The following is a 20,767-nucleotide window of genomic DNA, read 5'->3' as shown; positions in this document are numbered from 1 at the left end:
CATCATTCACATCATCATCCTCTCTATGTAATCTTTCTTCTGGCCACTTTTAATATTTTCTCTTTTTCTTTGGTTTCCCGCAGTTGTGACGATGATGGCCTTAGGTGTGGTTCTCTTTATATTTATCCTGCTAGGGGTTTACTGGAATTCTTGGATGTTTAAGTTCAGGCTTTTCACCAAACATGGGACATTTTTTATAATTATTTCTTTAAACAATTTTTTCCTGTCTTACCATTCCCTTTTCCCTCCAGAATTCTGATTATACGTATGTAGACCTCTTGTTATTATCTCACAAGTCACCAAGGCTGTTAATTTTTTTCAGTACTATTTTCCTATTTTTCAGATTAGATGATTCCTATTGGTTAGTTTCGGAGAAGGCGCTGGCACCCCACTCCAGTACTTTTGCCTAGAAAATCCCATGGACGGAGGAGCCTGGTAGGCTGCAGTCCATGGGATGGCTAGAGTTGGACACGACTGAGCGACTTCACTTTCACTTTTCACTTTCATGCATTGGAGAAGGAAATGGCAACCCACTCCAGTGTTCTTGCCTGGAGAATCCCAGGGACGGGAGGCCTGGTGGGCTGCCGTCTATGGGGTCGCACAGAGTTGGACACAACTGAAGCGACACAGCAGCATTGGTTAGTTTCCAAGTCCACCAACACTTCCTGGTGCCGTCTCTGATCCACCTGTAATCTAATCCAGTGAATTTTCTGGCTGGGCCATGCAGCTTGCAGAGTCTCGGTCCCTTAACTAGGGACTGAATCCATGCCCCCTGCTGTGGGAGCATGAAGTCCTAACAAATGGACCACCAGGGAATTCCCTCATCCAGTGTATTTTAAAACTTTATTTCTAGGACTATAATTTCCATTTGGCAAATTTTTAATAATTTCCACTTCTCTGTCTCCGTTTGCTCTTTTTATCCATTGTTCCCTTTAAGTCTTTGAACATTTTTATACCAGCAACTTTGAAGTACTTGTCTGCTAGTTCCAACTTCAGAGCCACCTGTCGACTGATTTTTCCCCTTAAGTATAGGTCGTATCTTCTGACTGTATATCCATGAATTTATACATCTGACATTGTTATGATACACTCAGAGTCTGGATTATGGTGTCTTCCTTTAAAGGTATTGAGTTTGTCCCGGCTGTTAGGTAAATTATTGGCACATCTTTTTAGTGCTATCAAGCTTGGATTAATTCTTTCTCAAGTTCCAGTTCCATTTTGAATTTAGTCCTAGGGTATGTCCCTTTCTCAAGGGCATACATAGTCCTTATTCCTAAAGCGCAGCTGTTCTGAGGTCTCACCTGAATGCCTAGGTGCTCAGTGAGGTCTCTTCATTTGGGTTGACAGGCATCTCCAGCATCTCCCAGCACTGCCTGACCTTGGGCATCAGTCAGCTCTCAACCCTGCAGAAGGCTATCTGCCCTGGGTGTCATAGAGAGTCTCACTCTACTCATTCATAGCAGCCCTCAGCCAACAACCCGAAGTGAATCCCTACACAAAACTCAACCTGGCTTCTGCTTCTGTATTTCCTTGCCCTTGCAATGTCCAGTTGTTTCAGAAGCTTGGCATTCCAATATCTGACTGCTGAGCTCACTAAGACCAACTTTTAGCTTGGGTTCCACCATTCTGTGCCAGGACCAGAAGGAAACTCCAGGTAGAAAGCTAGACCAATGGTGGGGCTTATCACCGGGGCTTCTCCACTCACAGAACTGTGCTGCCTGTTCAGTGCCTGAAAACTGTTAAGAATTTAATATTTCGTATGAGTTTCAATATCCTTCTATATTCAGGAATCTTGAATGTTTTGTTCAGTTTCATAGTTGTGTCTGTTAAGATGACAAGTCTGTAACAATTACTCTGTCACAGCCAGAAGCAGAAGTTCATTGTGATTATTAAAGTATCAAAGGGCATTATTTTTCATTTCCTGAGCATTTCCTAAAGTCTGAGTTTAAATATCATTATTGTAGGAATGTGCCTTTTACTTTCATCCTTCATTTTGTCTGTTCTCCAAACACGTTTCTATTCTTCTTTTGGCTTCAATAAATAGGTAACAGCTAAGAGTGAATTTTCAGTTCCGTTCAGTTCAGTCGCTCAGTCGTGTCCGATTCTTTGCGACCCCATGAATTGCAGCACGCCAGGCCTCCCTGTCCATCACCAACTCCCGGAGTTCACTGAGACTCACGTCCATCGAGTCAGTGATGCCATCCAGCCATCTCATCCTCTGTCGTTCGTTCCCTTCTCCTCCTGCCCCCAATCCCTCCCAGCATCAGAGTCTTTTCCAATGAGTCAGCTCTTTGCATGAGGTGGCCAAAGTACTGGAGTTTCAGTTTTAGCATCATTCCTTCCAAAGAAATCCCAGGGCTGATCTCCTTCAGAATGGACCGGTTGGATGTCCTTGCAGTCCAAGGGACTCTCAAGAGTCTTCTCCAACACCACAGTTCAAAAGCATCAATTCTTCAGCACTCAGCCTTCTTCACAGTCCAACTCTCACATCCATACATGACCACTGGAAAAACCATAGCCTTGACTAGACAGACCTTTATTGGCAAAGTAATGTCTCTGCTTTTCAATATGCTATCTAGGTTGGTCATAACTTTCCCTCCAAGGAGTAAGAGTAAATTTTGGGGGGCATTAAAAAAAAAAACCCTCTACTATCTGACTTTAATACAGCACTTGAGTGGAAGAATTCTGAGATGGAGCAAGAAATGTGGAAAGATCTATGGCCAGAGCATTTTGAGATATGGAGTCTAGCCCATGCTTCATTACTGGCATGCTATATGTCTTTGGGCATTCACTTCCTCCACGTCTGACCTAGCTGCCTCATGTTCAGTGAAATGACTGGTTATATTAATAGCTATGGGTTGCAGGTGCAGCACCAGTTTCTAAGTCAACTGTGTCAGGGAAATAGAAAATGTTGGAAAAATAGGATAGTGCCTGTTGACACTTGAAGAGCAATTTAGTGAGACAGTTAAAAAATGTCCTGTTTAAGGTAGCACCTTATAATGTGTTACTACAAATTGAGTTCAGCACCTAGTAACGCTGTTCTGAATATACTAGGTACAGGGTAGATGCTGACTGCATGAATAAATATATGAATAAAGAAATGAAGCTGAGGGGCACCAAATCTCACATAGGATATTAAATGCTAAGGCATTTGGCTCTTGATCATGCTCAATAAATGACAACTATACTGACCTGAATCAAAAGAGGTATTTTCCATGTGTGTAGATCCCAAAAGGAAGCAGAATGGTTGAAAATAAATTAGGGAGCTATACTAAAAGATAGCTTACTTAGGCGGAGAAGGCAATGGCACCCAACTCCAGTGCTTTTGCCTGGAGAATCCCATGGATGGAGGAGCCTGGTAGGCTACAGTCCATGGGGTTGCAAAGAGTTGGACACGACTGAGCGACTTCACTTTCACTTTTCACTTTCATGCATTGGAGAAGGACATGGCAACCCACTCCAGTGTTCTTGCCTGGAGAATCCCAGGGACAGGGAAGCCTGGTGGGCTGCCATCTATGGGGTCACACAGAGTCGGACACGACTGATGTGACTTAGCAGCAGCAGCTTACTTATGAAATGTAGTTAAGATCTAGTCGCTGTTTGGCTTAAGTCATCTGTTGATTTTAAGTTTCCTTTTCTCTAAACAGACTAATCTCTCTTTTACTTAGTCTTCGTGGGATATTTGAGCCTAAAAATGTCTTTGTTTAAGAAATACAGGAAAAAAAATTATGCTTATATAATACTGGCTTTTCATGAGAATTTGTGCTAAAAAGAAAGCAGAGTGTTCTGAGTAGAAGGTCCTTGTGTCCTAGGAGTAGAGAAAAAGAGGACAGAGAAATGACTACACAGAATTAGTGACCATCACTGGCGCCCTTCTCCTTCATTTCTTTATTCATATATTTATTCATGAACTCAACACCTACCCTGCACCGACTATACCCCTGAACAGCGTTACTAGATGCTGAACTCAATTCGCAGTAATACATTATAGGGTGCTTCCTTAAACAGAATTTTATAACTGTCTCACTGAATTACTGTTCAAGTGTCGAGAGCAATTAGCAAGGTTCATGACCAACTGCAGCCAGACTTCTGTCCTCTAAGACCCAATTTACATACTGCCTCTTCAAGGAGGCACTTAGTGCCCCCCACGCCCCCAGAGAAAGCCATTCCTGCTGCTGTGTTTCTTCAGCACTTAACAACATTATCAGTTTAGTTGTCATAGATGATTTCCTTTAGGTAGGAGCTACCATGTTTTATTCATCCTTTATAACCACCTGTGCCCAGCGTAATTCTTGGTACACAGTGGGTATTCAGAACTGTCCTGCTGCAGAGACTGGGATTAAAAAGATACGAATTATTGGTGGTACAGAGAGGATACAGATACGGTCTTGCTTTTCAAACCTAAGCATTTGGAAAGGGAAGAGATGGGCTTTGTCTATATTACTATGGTGGTCTGCCCAAGGAACTTCCATCTCGTCGAAGTGAAAGCAGTAGTCGCTCAGTTGTGTTTTGACTCTTTGCGACCCCACAGACTGTACCTCTGTCCATGGAAGTCTCCAGGCAAGAATATTGGAGTGGGTTGCCATTCCTTTCTACAGAGGGTCTTCCTGACCTAGGGATCAAACTTGGGTCTCTGCATTGCAGCAGATTCTTTACTTTCTGAGCCACCAGGGGAGCTTATCTCTACTAAGCTCCTGGCCAAACTCATCTGCAGCACAAATCCACACAGGACTAGCGGGGCAACTGAACGTTCTGAGAAAACAATGAACTCACAGGGAGAACTGTAGTATCTCTAAGAAGTGTAAGCACTACAAAACAAAGATGTAAAAGAAAGGCTTCATTTAAACGACGAAAACTGTGACATACATTAAAAAATACATATTTCCTCTTTGTCCCCGTCTCTGGCTCTGAGGTCTCCAAACTCATGGAGTTTCCAAAGTTTAACAGCAACGGAAGCATTCCTTGTTATAATACTTGGTCTCTTAGTCTTCTCTTCCTGAAAGAGCTTTGTGTGATAAAAGTGAACCGTGTCTTTTGTTATGGATAACAAGTACCTTTCAACCACCCCTGGTTTATGTTAATGAAGTGACTTCTGGAAAGCCCCTAAGGGAACCCTCTTAGGTTGAAACTTACAATCCACAGCCTCTGCTTCCAAGAAGGTTGAGTTCAGTAATCACTGGCTACGGATGTACTCAATCATGCCTATTTAACGGAGCCTCCATAAAATCCCCAAAGGGCAGGGTCTGGAGAGCTTCCAGGTTGGTGAAGAGAACGCATCCAGAGCTGGTAGGGCAGGACAACCTCAACACGAGGACAGAAGCCCCTGTGTTCAGGACCACTCTGGACTCTGCCTTTTAGATCTTTACATCTGACTTCACCTGTATCCTTTCATCTCCTTTGTAATAAACTGGTTTCCTGAGTTCTACAAGCTCTTCCAGCAAATAAATTGAACCCCACAAAGCAGGTATGGGAGCCTCCCGTTAATAGCCAGTTGGTGGGAAGCCCAGGTAATAACCTGGATTTGTGATTGATATCTGAAGCGGAGGTGGGGGTGGGTTGGGTGGGTGACAGCCCTTAACCTACGGGATCTGACGCTATCTCCGGATAATTGTAGGACACCCAATTAGTGTCGCGGAAATGCTTCACGTGTGAAAACCTCACACATCTGGTGTCAGAAGTGAAGCCATGGTGGTCTACAAATAACAAATGTTGGACAGGGTGTGGAATAAAGGGAACCTCCTACACCTGATGGAAATTCAAACTGGTGCAGCCACCATGGAGGACAGCATGGAGCTTCCTTAGAAAATTAGAGTTACCATATGACATGTGATCCAGCAATCCCACTCCTGGGCATGTACCTGGACAAAACTCTAATTTGAAAAAACACATGCACCTCAATGTTCATAGCACCACCATTTACAGTAGGCAAGACACGGAAGCAACCTAAGTGTTCATCAACAGATGAACAGATAAAGAAGATGTGGCCCATTTATACAACGGAATACTACTTGGTCATAAAAAAGAATGAATTAATGTCATTTGCAGCAACATGGACGGACCTAGAGATTATCATACTATGTGAAGTAAGTCAGACAGAGAAAGACAAATATTGTGTGAAATCACTTACATGTGGAACCTAAAACATGACACAAAGGAACTTATTTAGGAAACAGACTGACAGACATCGAAAATAAACTTACGGCTACCAACAGGGAAAGGGGGGGTACATTAGGAGTCTGGGATTAACAGATACATACTAGAGTGCATAAAACAGATAAACAGTAAGGGCCTATATAGCACAGGGAACTATATACTCTGTACCTTGTAATAAATTATAATGGAAAAGAATCTGAAAAAAAAAAAAAAACCACACACACACACACATATTTATATATGTATATATATAGAACTGAATCACTTTGCTTTATACCAGAAACTAACATGGCATTGTAAATCATCTATACTTAATAAATAAAAATTTAAGAAGTGAAGCAGTGTTGTAGTAGAGTAGTGTGACAGTAAATGAAGCACGTAGAAGCTTTTCTTAGGGACAAACTACACCATGGGAAACACTTTGAAAATTTAACAAGCATAGTAAAAATCATTGGAGATATAAGGGAAGATACAATTATAAGGTGGGAATAAGCTATGAGAAAGAAGAACCAAGCAATTTTTTAGTGTAAAAATATAACTGCTGAAATAAAGAACTCAATAGGCAGCCTCAGCGGAAGAACTGACAAGAGATGAAAAACACAAAATCAGGTCACACAACTGACCCAGGCTCCCCTGGCGACTTAGATGGTAAAGAATCCGCCTGCAGGGTGGGAGCCCCGGGCTGGGAAGACCTCTAGAGAAGCAAATGGCGGCCCGCTCCAGGATTCTCGCCTGGAGAATCCCATGGACAGAACAGCCTGGCGGGCTACAGTGCAGGGGGTCGCAAGAGGCAGACACAACTGAGCGACTCACACCCAACACAAGACACATCAGGAAGGAAAAACAAGGAAAGGAGAAAAATGCCAATTCCTGTGAGAAGGAAAGAAAAAGAGATGAAACATCTGGAGAAACAATGACAGGATTTTTCAGAATCCAAGAAAGAAAGACCTAATAGCTTAGACTGAAAAGGCTCACAGGGTGACAAACAGAATTGATAAATAAAACACGTAAGTGTGCATGTCCATGTACCCAGATTATAATATTTACAAACATCAGACAAAGAGAAAATTCTAAAAAGTTTTCCAAGTGTAAAATCAGATCACCAATAGAAAAATGAAAGTCAGGCCAGATTTCTACATCCTAGCTGCAATAAGACAATAGAATGTTATCTTCAGAATTCTAGAGGGAAAACCTTCAATACCTGCATTTCATACCAAACTAAACTATTTAAATATGAGGGGGAAAGGCATTTTCAGGTATATAAGATCTTAGTTTACTAGGTACAGATCTTACTCTGAAGAACTTTTACTGTATTCAAGCACAAAAGAACATTTATGAAGGAAGAAATAACTAGTTACAAAAAGAGGGAGCATATAATTTAACACTGTTCAGCCATAAAAAGGAGGTAGGTACCGACACATGCTGCAGCCTGGGTGAGCCTTGAGATCACTGTGCTAAGTGAAGGAAGCCAGATATGAAGGCCACACTCTGTGTGATTCCATTTATACACGAAATGGAGAATTCACAGAGAGACAGGACACAGATTTCCACCGTCACAGTGGTGGTAATTTGTGTCTGGATCTTAATCTATAAAGGTGACTGAGTGACAACACTGCCATCGAAAGAAAAGCTTAAGTTACTCACAGTTCCCCCTGAAACAAAAGGTCTGGTACTGCAGAGGCTCCAGAGCTGGTCTGCAGGCAGGAAGGAGCGAGCGGAAGGCCAGGGGCTGCAGCCTTTCTCGGAATTTCCGTGGGGAAAGCAGAGCAGGGTAAACAGACTAGGATTGGCTGGTTTGAATGATTCCAGCAGACTGTGGGGCCCGGAGAAGATTTAGGGCAGGAAGAAACACTGGCTTGGTATGTGAGTCAGACAGAGGAGGTTGAGAGTATGGACTGCAGACTGGCTGGTGTGTATACGAAAAGTGAACGCACTAACAAATTTACTGTCTACAGGAATTAGTCAGCCCTGGGAAGGGCAGTCTCTCCTCAACCAGCAAGAGCCCCCAAGATGGCAAAACATTAAAAAAAAAAACCATTAAAAATATAATGAATATGGGGGATGGAGGGAGGTATGGGAAGAGATGACTTAATGAGTATGGCGCTTCCTTTTGAAGTGATATACAAAGGTTTCGAAACTACAGAGTAATGATGGCTGCACAGTGTTGTAAAAAATATCACTGAACTGCAAACTGCAAAATGATTAAAATGGTTGTTTAAAAGTGGTTAGAAAAATGGGTGGGGGGGCAAAAATCTGATACAGTTTCTTTCAGCCGGAGGTTTAATGATGTTTGAGTAAGCAATGATAATCAGAAACCATTTTTTAAGGGAGTATATTTATAATTCTGAACAAAAATTCCTTGTGTGTGTGGGAGCGGGTTACTCTACAAGGAAGAGAAAGGTCAGAGAACACTGAAGACCCAGGGAAGCCACAGACCCTGACCAGACTTCAAAGAATCATAATGAAAAAGAAGAGTAAGCACGGGTCACAGTAAGCCAGGAGTAGCAACCAGGAGAATAGAAAGAAAATCTATAGTTTTCAACTCAATTTAAGAAAATTCAGTATGTATATTAGAATGGGGGTGGAGGTGGGAGGAAAAAAAAAAAACAAGGAAAAGACAGTGTTACAAATAGAAAATACAGACTAAGAAGAAATATGTGTATTATTCTAGTCCCCCAGTTTTTCTGCTTATGTACCCTCTAGAAATATTTAGAAAAATTATATACCCTGTTGCATATTTTTAAGGCGACATCTATAATTTTTTATGGGAAACATGGTGAGCCAGGGACGAAAGAGCAGATAAAACCAAGGAGGGTGCGGGAACATAGGGACAGAGAGACCAGACCCTTATCACCCCTCCCGCCCCCATGCTGTAACTGTTAATGGAACAGTATAACCCGTTTCCCCTCCCGCCCCAGAGGGAGAAGGCATCTGCCCTACTCTTCCCCTACCCAGTATACATGCCTCATTCAACCAGCAAACAACCAGCAAGACCCCTATCCCACTCCTTGTACCCTGGCTATAAAAGTGGACTAAGGACCCCTGTTCAACGTCGGTTCTCCCTTGAGCTGGCCCGCTGTTCTAACAGCGTCTCCCACTCTAATAAACTTTATTTCCCTCTCATTCTGTCTCACATCTGGAAATTCTCTTCCAACCCGCACTGGGACCACGACAGGAAGTTCAGATGATTGCAAAGGATTTAATACTTAGAAACATCATACATGGTATGCGTGCATTAAATATGCTTAGTATTTATAAATGCAATTTAAGTTCTTTCAGTTTATGAAAAAGGTCTGCCCTAAAATTTCACTGGCAGAGCCTGTCTGCTCTATCAAACTGTCCAGCCACATCAGTTTCACTTTCTACTCAGAAAAAACTTGACTAATTTTCCAACTCTAACATGCTTATCCACACCACAGCGAGAGAATTCTTATTTTTAGAATAGACAACTAGACAGGTAGAGGCCCAGCACTCTGCACAAAACTGGCAGCCTGGATGAAACAAGAGCTGTCCCCTTCGCTATTTCCTACAGATGCTGTCTTTACTTGGCTCGAAGGAGGCTCCTTCAGGAACAACGCATTCTCAAACTACTCCTCTGTTTGGTCCACCGAAGGTTACTGTATCCTGCAGCAACCGATCTTCATAAGATTTGGGAAGGGCAAGCGAGATGCCTGCCTCTCTCCATGCAGTGAGAAAAGTGGAACCGAGAGGGGTCACGTGAGGAAGGGAAGTCAGCACACCCCAGACACACGGAACTGGGAGCTCCGGAAACTGATCCCCTTCAGGCTGCCTCTGCCGGTGCAGCCCTGGGGAGGCCCGACACCCCCCACCCCAGGAATGACCGTGCCCCACTCTGAAAGCGGCTGCCCTAACAGTCATGACCTACTGTAAAGGGGTTGGAATCACTGGTCAACAGACACGGAATACAACACATTGGAATGGACAAAAAAAAAAAAAGGAACCAGAGTTATCCAGTCAACATAAGCCAGTTAAAACAAAAGGATACTTCAAGACTGAAAATAAATGGAAAGCTATAAGGCAAATAAAAATAAAAAGAACACTTGACAGCATTTTTAATATCAAACAACAACTTAAGGAGAAAAAACACGATGAGGGATCCAGAAAAATATTAAACATGAAAAAATAATCATGAGCACAAACGTATGTAGTTTCAACCATGTAATGAAAAAATAATGGGGAGAAATAATTAAATAAACCATCCCAGGGAAATTTTAGAAATATGTGATTTACTAGATCTCTCTTAAAACAAAGTAAAAAAAAGTAGGAGGCATTAGTTCTCCACTCAGATATTCCTTGCTTTAAAGTTCTATTTATTTCAAGTTAGAAAACTCAAAACCATAGAAAGACACCGAAGATAAATTAAGGCCCTGCCCCTCTCCTCTCCTCTGGTCCACTCTCCCCAGAATGTCTGTATGGAGTCAGTTCAGTTCAGTTGCTCAGTCGTGTCCAACTCTTTGCGATCCCACGGACCACAGCATGCCAGGCCTCCCTGTCCATCACCAACTTCCAGAGCCTACTCAAACTCATGTCCACTGAGTCAGTGATACCATCCAACCATCTCATCCTCTGTTGTCCCCTTCTCCTCCTGCCCTCAATCTTGTCCAGCATCAGGGTCTTTTCCAATGAGTCAGTTCTTCACATCAGGTGGCCAAAGGATTGGTGTTTCAGCTTCATCAGTCCTTCCAATGAATATTCAGGACTGATTTCCTTTAGGATGGACTGGTTGGATCCCCTTGCAATCCAAGGGACTCTCAAGAATCTTCTCCAACACCACAGTTCAAAAGCATCAATTCTTCTGCACTCAGCTTTCTTTATAGTCCAACTCTCACATCTATACATGACTACTGGAAAAACCATAGCCTTGACTAGACGGACCTTTGTTGGCAAAGTAATGTCTCTGTTTTTTAATATTTTGGAGCCCAAAAAAATAAAGTCAGTCACTGTTTCCACTGTTTCCCCATCTATTTGTTATGAAGTGATGGGACCAGATGCCATGATCTTAGTTTTCTGAATGTTGAGCTTTAAGCCAACTTTTTCACTTTCATCAAGAGGCTTTTTCATTCTTCTTCACTTTCTGCCATAAGGGTGGTGTCATCTGCGTATCTGAGGTTATTGATATTTCTCCCGGAAATCTTGATTCCAGCTTGTGCTTCTTCCAGCCCAGCATTTCTCATGATGTACTCTGCGTATAAGCTAAATAAGCAGGGTGACAATATACAGCCTTGATGTACTCCTTTTCCTGTTTGGAACCAGTCTGTTGTTCCATGTCCAGTTCTAACTGTTGCTTCCTGACCTGCATACAGGTTTCTCAAGAGGCAGGTCAGGTGGTCTGGTATTCCCGTTTCTTTCAGAATTTTCCACAGTGTATTGTGATCCACACAGTCAAAGGCTTTGGCATAGTCAATAAAGCAGAAATAAATGTTTTTCTGGAACTCTCTTGCTTTTTCCATGATCCAGAAGATGTTGGCAATTTGATCTCTGGTTCCTCTGCCTTTTCTAAAACCAGCTTGAACATCTGGAAGTTCACGGTTCACGTACTATTGAAGCCTTGTTTGGAGAATTTTGAGCATGATTTTACTAGCGTGTGAGATGAGTGCAATTGTGCGGTAGTTTGAGCATTCTTTGGCATTGCCTTTCTTTGGGATTGGAATGAAAATTGACCTTTTCCAGTCCTGTGACCGCTGCTGAGTTTTCCAAATTTGCTGACATATTGAGTGCAGCACTTTCACAGCATCATCTTTTAGGACTGGAAATAGCTCAACTGGAATTCCATCACCTCACAAATCTCACTTATCACAGTGATGCCTCCACTACACCTCTGTCCCCTTGGGGGGAGGCACTAGAGGAAGCGCTGCTTCTTGGATGGACTTGTGTAATTCATCATCTGCAAGAGTGACGCAGGGACAACCTGCGGGCACCCTGAAAATGTCAGGCCAGGAGAGAGAAGCCCGTCAAAAGAACCACACGCTACAAGATTCCATTTACTGAAATGCCCAGTGTAGGCAGATCCACAGAGACAGAAGTAGCTTGGTGGTTGCTGGGGGAAGGGACTGGGGGGAAATGGGAAAGGACGGCTAAGCGGTACAGAATTCCCCCTTCGGTGACAAAAATGGTCCAAAATTCACTGTGGTAACAGAGGCAAAACAGAATATATTAAAGTGTACTGAACACTACACTTTAACTGGATGAATTTAATGGTATGTAAATTATGTCTGAATAAAGTTATGATTTAAAAAACACCCCCAATATAGCAACTGCAATGCTTCCAAATGGGTTGGTTATGAATTGGTGGGACTTGGAGGCTGTTGAGGAAAATCACCTCACCATTCTGGCTCACATCAGAAATAATCCCAGTAGAAAGGACCTCAAGGAGGGTGACAACTCTCAAGTGATGTCAGCCTTCTAGAGAACGAAGTGAAAATAGAAGGAAACGGGATTTCTGACTAAAAAGGCCTTCCCGGAATCTAGCTGTTGCAGTGTACGTGCTCTGTGACTTCAAGGCAATGCCCATGAACTTGAACTGTGCTCAGGCTTTAAGGGAAGTCTAGGAACTTGGCCCAAGAACAATTAACTTCTCAAGCTGTAAGTTGAGTATCTGAATGTTTCCAAGCCTTCTGCCTCCTTTCAGTGACGTGCAACGGCTTTAATAAGCATTTGAAGATAACAGGACACATTAGCTAGTTAACTATTAATCATAACTATAACTCCAAAGGGGCAGGACACTGAGGAACCATTTTTCATCATTCCAACTACTGGTGCTTTTTGTTTGTTCCTCAGAACTTCTGTTTTGCTTTGGTTTTGATTTTTACTTCATTTGGAATGAGTTTAATGCCTGTCTGGATATGAGTAACCATCACCACAACCAGACTGAGCTCCTGTACCCCCAAAACTCCCTCCACTACCCCTTTGGGCTCACACCTCCCCCTGCCACTTTCTCCCACTGACCTGTTCTCCATCGCCACCGTTTCCTTTCATAGAATGTTATACTAATGCAGTCTCTATATGCTTAACTTCATAAGCTGCCGCCAATGGCACTGTCTTCCAGAGTAGCTGTTCCATTTCTATTCCCACCAGCAACGCCAGAGAGCCGTACCCGAGCCCGCACTTGGCACCGTCAGGGTTTTCTTTATTTCAGCCGTTTCAGTAAACGTGTTGCCATACTTCGCTGGAATTGTAACTTGCGTTTCTCTGATGACTGAGGATGCTGTGTCTCTCCATGTGCTTGTCTGCCTTCTGTACATCCTCTCTGGTGAAATGTCTATTCAGTATTTTGCCTGCTTTTTAAACCCAGGCTGTTCCATCACTGCTAAGCTTTGAGAGTTTCTCCACACGTTCTGCAGACGAGGCCTTGGGGTGTGCGATCATTTTCCCAAGGCTGTCTTGTGCCTTTTCATTGCTCCCCACAGTGTCTTTTCACAGAGTTAACAGTTTTTAATTTTGAGGAAACCAAAATTATTTTAATTTGACCAAGTCCAATTCATCTTTTTTCTTTTATGGATGGTTGCTTTGGGTCAAACCCTTTGCCTGACCCTAGGTCATGAAGGTTGTCTCCGGTTTTCTCCCAGAATTTTTATAGTTTCGTATTTTACACTTGGATTTAGCATCCATTTGGAGGTAACTTTTGTCCAATGTGTAGGAGTTAGGTCAAAGTTCATTTTTGGGGGCATATTCACATCTAATTGTTCCAACTTGAACATCTGCTGAAAAGACATTGGTTTGTTCATTGAACTGCCTTTGCACCTTTGCCAAACATCAGTTGTCTAACATCTCCCTAAGTCGTCTTGAAAAATCACGAGGTACCTTACTGGTATCGTACACACATCTCATTATTGGAACACAGAATTTGAATCAGGAGCACTGAATGGGTATTTGACTCAGTTATTTAGTGATACAGGCCGTGAGGTATGTAACCAGGCCCTGTCAGGCTGGAGCACAGAAGGAATGATGTGATCAGGTTTTGGTATCACAATATGAGAGGTACTGGCCCCTGGAAACATTCTGGGAGGGTGACTAAGCCAGTGAGGCAAGCCGCCATTAGAACACATAAGGCCTGGCTGAGAGACGAAGGGAAGCGAGAGCACGCGCTCTGGGCCTATGAAATGGAGCTCACTGGAGAGGCAGAACGCTGCTTTGATGGGATCCCGAGGGAGGTAATCAGGGCCAGTGGCTGCAAGCAGGGAATGTGCTCGATGCTGGAGTCGGAGATGGACAAGCTATGCTTCCTGCTTTAGAGTGGGAAAACTGTTTGGGTTTGACACAGGCCATCCGGTCAGTTTTAAGTATAAGGGCCATCTGTTTTATAGGAGGCTGGATGGAATGATTTGTTTGAGTTTGATTCTGTGTGACTGCCAAAGCTGGCCCAACGGACTGTTTTGAACAGATGACTTGTTTCTGTCTTTGGGTTTAATGGCCTCATGAAGAGGCTCAGGTCACGTGAAAGAGATCTGCCCACGGTCTCAAAACAGTGGTTGCAAAACTGAATTTGGAAACCAAGCCTCCTGATGCTTAGTCCAGGACTTCTTTTTACTGTTTGTCAAAATTTTTAGTCAACACTGTGTTCGCTGAAGACTCGCTGGGAAAGATTAGAGGGCAGGAGGAGAAGAGGATGAGCTGTCTGGATGGCATCACGGACTCAAAGGGCATGAGTCTGAGCAAATCCCGGGAAACGATGAAGGACAGGCTTGCTGCGGTCCACAGGGCAGCAAAGAGCCAGGCACGACTGTGATTGAAGAGCAACAACAAATCACCCAGTGCCTCCTTTCTGTACAGTGTCTCCTGGGTTCTTCTGACCCTTTGCATTTTCAGTCTTGCAGGCTCACTGTCTCAGAAGCCTTTAAAGAGAATGGAATCCTACACCTGAAATTTCAACATTTTTGTTTTCAATGACAAGATGGAGGGAAAATATTGCATCACATTAGACAGGTCTCTTCTCAAGATTTTAGTTCTGCTCTGAGCTGCTTCTGGGTGACCTACTGCTCTAATTAGGCTGGAAGTCAACTTGGCTTTCATGGGATTCAGGATAATGGCTGGAGGAAAAAGTTGTCAAGACTGCTTATCATCATCAGGGCTCACAGTGGCCTCACAGCATTCCAGGAATTCATCGATTCACTCCATGATGCATTCTGCTGGTTAACCATAAACACAGACTCACAGGGAGAACAAAAATCACGGAGTGATTTAGTCTTAATTAACATACTGGGGACAGAACAAAGCAGACACATAGTAACACTGGAACTTAGTGCCAGTCCCCTCCCCAAGCTCCCCAGGCAGGGGCGCGGTGCAGGAGGAAGTCACCGAGGACCCAGGCTGGCTGTCCCATCTCCTCCTTCCTCACGTGTGCTCAGCCACAGGAGGAGAGAGAAGCAACCCCAGCCCGTTCTGGCTGAGAGAGTTCTGGCGAGGATCAAAGCAGATGATGGGTGGGGAAGAGTGAAAAAGCACTGTCCCCAGGGGAGAGATGTATTCACGTAACAAGCACACGTGGGCGCCTGTGACAGGGCATGCACTGTGCGGAACACCAGGCAGGTGATGTGAAATGAAACACACGCCTGCACTCAGGACGGTCAAACACAACATGCTGCTGGCTGCAAGGACACTGCTGGGAGAGCACGGGGTGACCTGAGTGCGCAGGAGAGCGCTGCTCCCAGGCAGGGCAGTTAGGAGCAGCGACTGTGCACGTTCAGCCTGAACAGGGGATTAAGGCAGCAGAAGACCGTGCTAGAGTTTAGAAAATATCTCACTCTATTTCATATGATGCTCAAGAGAATCTGCAAAGTGGGTCCTGGTTTTATGATTACCCTTACTCTTAAAAATCAGTGAGGCTTCCCTGGTGGCTCAGCGGTAAAGAATCCGCCTGCCAATGGAGGAGACATGGGTTCAATCCCTGGGTCAGGAAGATCCCCTAGAGAAGTAAATGGTAACGCACTCCAGTATTCTTGCCTGGAAAATGCTATGGACAGAGGAGCCTGGTTGTCAGAGAGTTGGACAGGACTTAGCAACTGAACAACAACACTATAAAGCAGAGGCTCCCGACCAGGGAGGTTACTGGTATGCAGCAGGTGAGACCGACCACGCTGTAAACAGCCTGCAATACACAGGGCAGCCCCCACAACAAAGGATCACCTGGGCCCAAATGTCAACTGTGCCAATGTGGAGCAGGCCTGCTGAAAAGGAGACAGGCCCACAGAGAAGCAGCAGCTTATTTAAAAAGCCACAGCGAGTTAGTGGAAAGGCTGGAACCTGAACGCAGGTCTCCTGGCACCTCAGACAGGTGTCCCAGGTCATACAGCCTGCACCGCTCTACACCTGGGCAGCAGAGGAAACGAGCCTGAAGGACAGGGGCCGGGGCAGGAGCTTGGCTGATGCTGGAGACCTGGAGTCAGAGCAGCACCAACAGGGAGAGGGGGAGGAGAGAGACTAGGGGAAAGAGAAAAGCAGAGGAGGAGGCAGGCAGTGGAGGTCTATTTCTGACTCCTAGCTAGAACAGCCTTTAACATTTCTACAGCGATCTGCATTTAAAGAGGCTGGTTTCACACTCTCAGTCATCACAACAGTCTCATCAGTGCGGTAGGTCGGTGGTGGAAGAGGCCAAGATAAAAACATATTTTCTGAAGCTCAGAAGGATGAAACGCTTTACCCAGCGTTCCCGAGCTTGCAGAGCAGGGCAGGCCTCGGTCAGCACCCTCTCGGGCAGCTGACAGGCACCTCACCCCAGCCTGATGCAGCCCACAAAGGGGGCGCGGAGAGGGGGGAGGTCCCTCTGAAAGGGCTGCGCTGTGAGGGCAAGCACGCAGGCCCCCGGTGGTGGAGGCGGAGGCCCTGATTGGAGGCCGGTTGCCTAACTGCAGGGCGCCCCCGCCTCTCTGCGCATCGCTGCCTGTCCTCACAGTGAGAGAACCGCCAGCTCACCTTGAGGAGCCCTCCCTGCTCTGCAAACCAAGTCCAGTCTATTTTTAAATTCTCTATTCCACAGAAGCCAATGATGCTGCTTCTGAGGGCAGCCAATGAAAACTGTTACTAGGGAGGCAGCTGCTATAGCTGAGCTCCTTAGCCTCTGCTGACAGGAGATAGAATTACTTTGTTAATGAGCTACTTTTTCAAAAAAAAAAAAAAAAACTGTCTTCTTAAAAAATATCTTTGTTCAAAAAGCCTGGCTGCTGTTTCAGGCAGTTCTGCTGCTGACGGCTTAGCTCCCACTAACGTTTCTCCTGTGACTGATGCCCTCACCGGGCTTCAGGGACGCACGGGGCAGGTGTGGTGGACGGGGGACACACAGGCTACAGCTGCCGGGCTCCAGGTCTCAGGGAAACGCGTCACCTTCCAGGACTGTCATCTAAGCTTTAAAATGAGGGGTGGGATGAGCAGGTCCCCTGAGCACACTCGGCACTGAGGCTCACACCATGTTGAGTCTGGTCTGAGTCAGCTTGTTTCCACTCTGCTTGTGAAGATTAAATAAAACAATGAATGGGGAAAAACTCCTGAAAAACAGGACATGTCACTGTCAGAGAAGCTTGTCAGAGGGGTGTGGAGCTCTAGAAATACAGGGAAGGCCATTTATCCGGGTGCCAGTTTATTTGTTCACAGGGGTCTCCAGCAGTAGCTCTCAACTAAGGAATGCAGCTCATTCAGTGCAATGGGAAAAATTCGAGACAAAGTTCCACCGCAAGTAATTACGATGAAGTAGCAACATTTGCAAGAATTACCTTTTCCCCATCACCAAGCCAAATCAAAGTCACACCACAACATCATGTTTGCTACTTTACATTACAGTGTGATCTTTCTGGCAGAGTGGTGGAATCACATTCCATACAACGCTGGGTGGGCACTTCCTAGTTTGGGGGACTCTTCAACTTCCACTGAATTGCACTTCATCAGTCTAGATCCAGCTAATAACAGAGTTCATGATTTAAAAATTTAAAAAACAAAACCAAAAAAACCCCTATTGACAGGGTAACAGGCAGGAAGGCCAGGGGTCTCCAAATGGAGGAAATAGCCTGCAAGTGTCAGACATTTTTCTCTCTCTTAAGCGGCAGGAGGAAACAAACTAGCAATATTTTTTCCTTCTCTATACAAATTTAAAGGGAGGTTTCTCTTAAAATACTGTGTTGCCATAATGACACCTGGTTTCGCCTGAAGTTAGCTATTCTTGAGCCTAGAGATAACCAATGCCTTTTTCTTATGGAAATGTTCGTCTTAAGCTATGCTAATGTACTATGCCTTTACCCCAAACTCTGTCTCCAAGTCGGTTCCGCCTTTTGGCCCAGAACCTACTTGACAAACCAGTATGGATATTGTTCCCCTAATCCATGTAAATGAAACTATTTGTATGGTGATCTGTTCTTCTTCAAGATTCAAGTTAATCATTTTATGGCCCAGGATAAACCATTTGGCGCCAAGACTATCCCAAAATGCATCTTATGGGTGAGGGGCCTGGTGCCATTCTGAATTTTAAGACATTCCTTTCTTTCATTAACAGACTGCTAGTGACTATGTAACATCCAGCTGAAGACTAGCAGGCGGGTACTCTTTCTGCCCCCTTCTGATGCCTATGTCAGAAGCCTTCTCTATCTCCTTTATACTTTAATAAAACTTTATTACACAAAAGCTCTGAGTGATCAAGCCTCGTCTCTGGCCCCGGATTGAATTCTTCTCCTCCGGGGGCCAAGAATCCCGGTGTATTCGTGTGATTCAACAACAACCTTTCACTATCATCTTGGCCTGCCATCTGTGAACTAATGTATCTGTGTTTGCACACGCTGCTACCACCTGACACTTCAGTGGAGTGTCTTCGAAGTCGCTGCCTTGAAGTCATATATGCGACAGTGACTAGATCTAGCTGCTCTAGCCGGCAGGCCTTCAGGGGATCATCAACTCCACATCCCCAGGAGATCATCAACTCTTCACAAAGCCTTTGAGCTCTAAAATTTTAATAATCTCGATTTCCCACCAATACCAGCCTCTTTTTCAACTTTGAGTTCATAGCCAGGAAATGATTACTCAAGGTCCTGCCCAAACTGATTGACAACAAACAGACCTACCTGTGAACCCGCAAGGGAAAAGACAGGGCAGACACCACCTCGCTCCATCCAGCTGTGTCTACTGCAGCGCTGTGTCCTCTGGGAAACCACCCCCTAACTGAGTCACTGGGTGGGACGCTGCTTTGGTCATCTCTGCAGCCCCAGGCCCCAGTGCAGGACCAGACACGGGCAGTTGTTTAAATGGAAGACTACTGGATGAAGAAGTACAGTCTGTGACCGTGAAATGGCCTGACCCTGGGACCACAAGACGCAGACCAGCGTGAGCTCTGTCCTTGAGCAGCAGAGGGACCCCAGGCAAATCTCTTCACCTCTCTGCTGCTGCTGCTGCTAAGTCGCTTCAGTCGTGTCCGACTCTTTGCGACCCCGTAGACGGCAGCCCACCAGGCTCCGCCGTTCCTGGGATTCTCCAGGCAAGAACACTGGAGTGGGTTTCCACTTCCTTCTCCAATGCATAAAAATGAAAAGTGAAAGTGAAGTTGCTCAGTCGTGTCCGACTCTTCGTGACCCTATGGACCGCAGCCTACCAGGCTCCTCCGTCCATGGGATTTTCCAGGCAAGAGTACTGGAGTGGGTTGCCATTGCCTTCACCTCTCTACCCCTGGCCTATTTCATCACCTGTAAGATGATCTAATAAGGTGACTGATTCTGATGCTGCCTGGGACTGATGAGGCGACAGCAGACCTAGAAGCCACAGGTATCCTGCAAAGCAAGGACAAAAGCAATGGGCTGTTTCATACATGTATATAAAGAAACCTTTCCTAGCCTGGCCTTTGGGATAAGAACTGTCACCCAGAACTTTTCCTAGATGCTCCCTGCCCTGTAAACAAGAAGGATGCCATGCTAATCTCACGTGCTAGCAGCCTCCATAAAATCCTAAACTCAAGAGACACTGCCCTTGGGGCACAGAAGAAAGAGCCCAGGAGGCACGTGACTTGGGCAGCTGGTCCTGAGTCTCCCATCCGTCCCCCATTGGCCTCGGACAAGCGAGTCCCCTCTCTGCCTCAGTGTCCTGACAAGAAGAGATCCCCTCAAAGCTTCCTCGTCTGGCTCCTGCCCCTCAGTGGTCCCCCACTTTCCCACAGCCCTTTCACAGGCGGCTCTAACTTCATCAACCCCATGCAGGAGGCTCACCACCCTCGGATGGGGTGGTATCAACACACCGGCTGGAACGAGCTCCTCTGTCATCGTCTCTGTGCCCAGATTTTCTTTGAACAGTTTCTGCTTTTTATTCCCCCTTAGGGGAAAGCACGAATGCAGTCCCCACGACCACAAATTATGCTGTCATGTCTCCCACATTTGGGGAAATCGCAGGGGTCAGCACATCCAGAGTGCAATGGAAAGCCTCGCCCTGGGAAAACCACCTTCGTGATCATGGAATCTCCCCTGCCAGGTAAGTAAGTGTTTCTACTTTAATAAAGGCTCCTATAACTTATTTGGCAGGCAACCTAGAAATCCTTTCCAATTCCTCATCGAATTATTTGCCAAGAACTGATAGCCCAGATCAAACCCCGGGAGTTCTCACCTGGACTAACTTGGCTTCCTAAGAGGCTTCCCTG

At 45.1% G+C, this 20,767-nt stretch overlaps 1 protein-coding gene and 1 non-coding gene across 2 annotated transcripts in view; both read right to left on the bottom strand.

Annotated features, from left to right (window-relative positions):
* EVL (Enah/Vasp-like) overlaps nucleotides 1-20,767 on the bottom strand; it is a 149,169-nt gene that overhangs the window by 66,344 nt on the left and 62,058 nt on the right. The window lies entirely within an intron of this gene.
* On the bottom strand, nucleotides 20,448-20,609 carry LOC138984511 (U1 spliceosomal RNA). The gene has a single exon (XR_011461800.1). It is a non-coding gene; the product is annotated as a U1 spliceosomal RNA (small nuclear RNA).

This window comes from Bos mutus, chromosome 21 (assembly GCF_027580195.1).
Source record: "Bos mutus isolate GX-2022 chromosome 21, NWIPB_WYAK_1.1, whole genome shotgun sequence".
Taxonomy (NCBI): domain Eukaryota; kingdom Metazoa; phylum Chordata; class Mammalia; order Artiodactyla; family Bovidae; genus Bos; species Bos mutus.
This window is presented reverse-complemented; position numbering and strand designations above follow the sequence as displayed.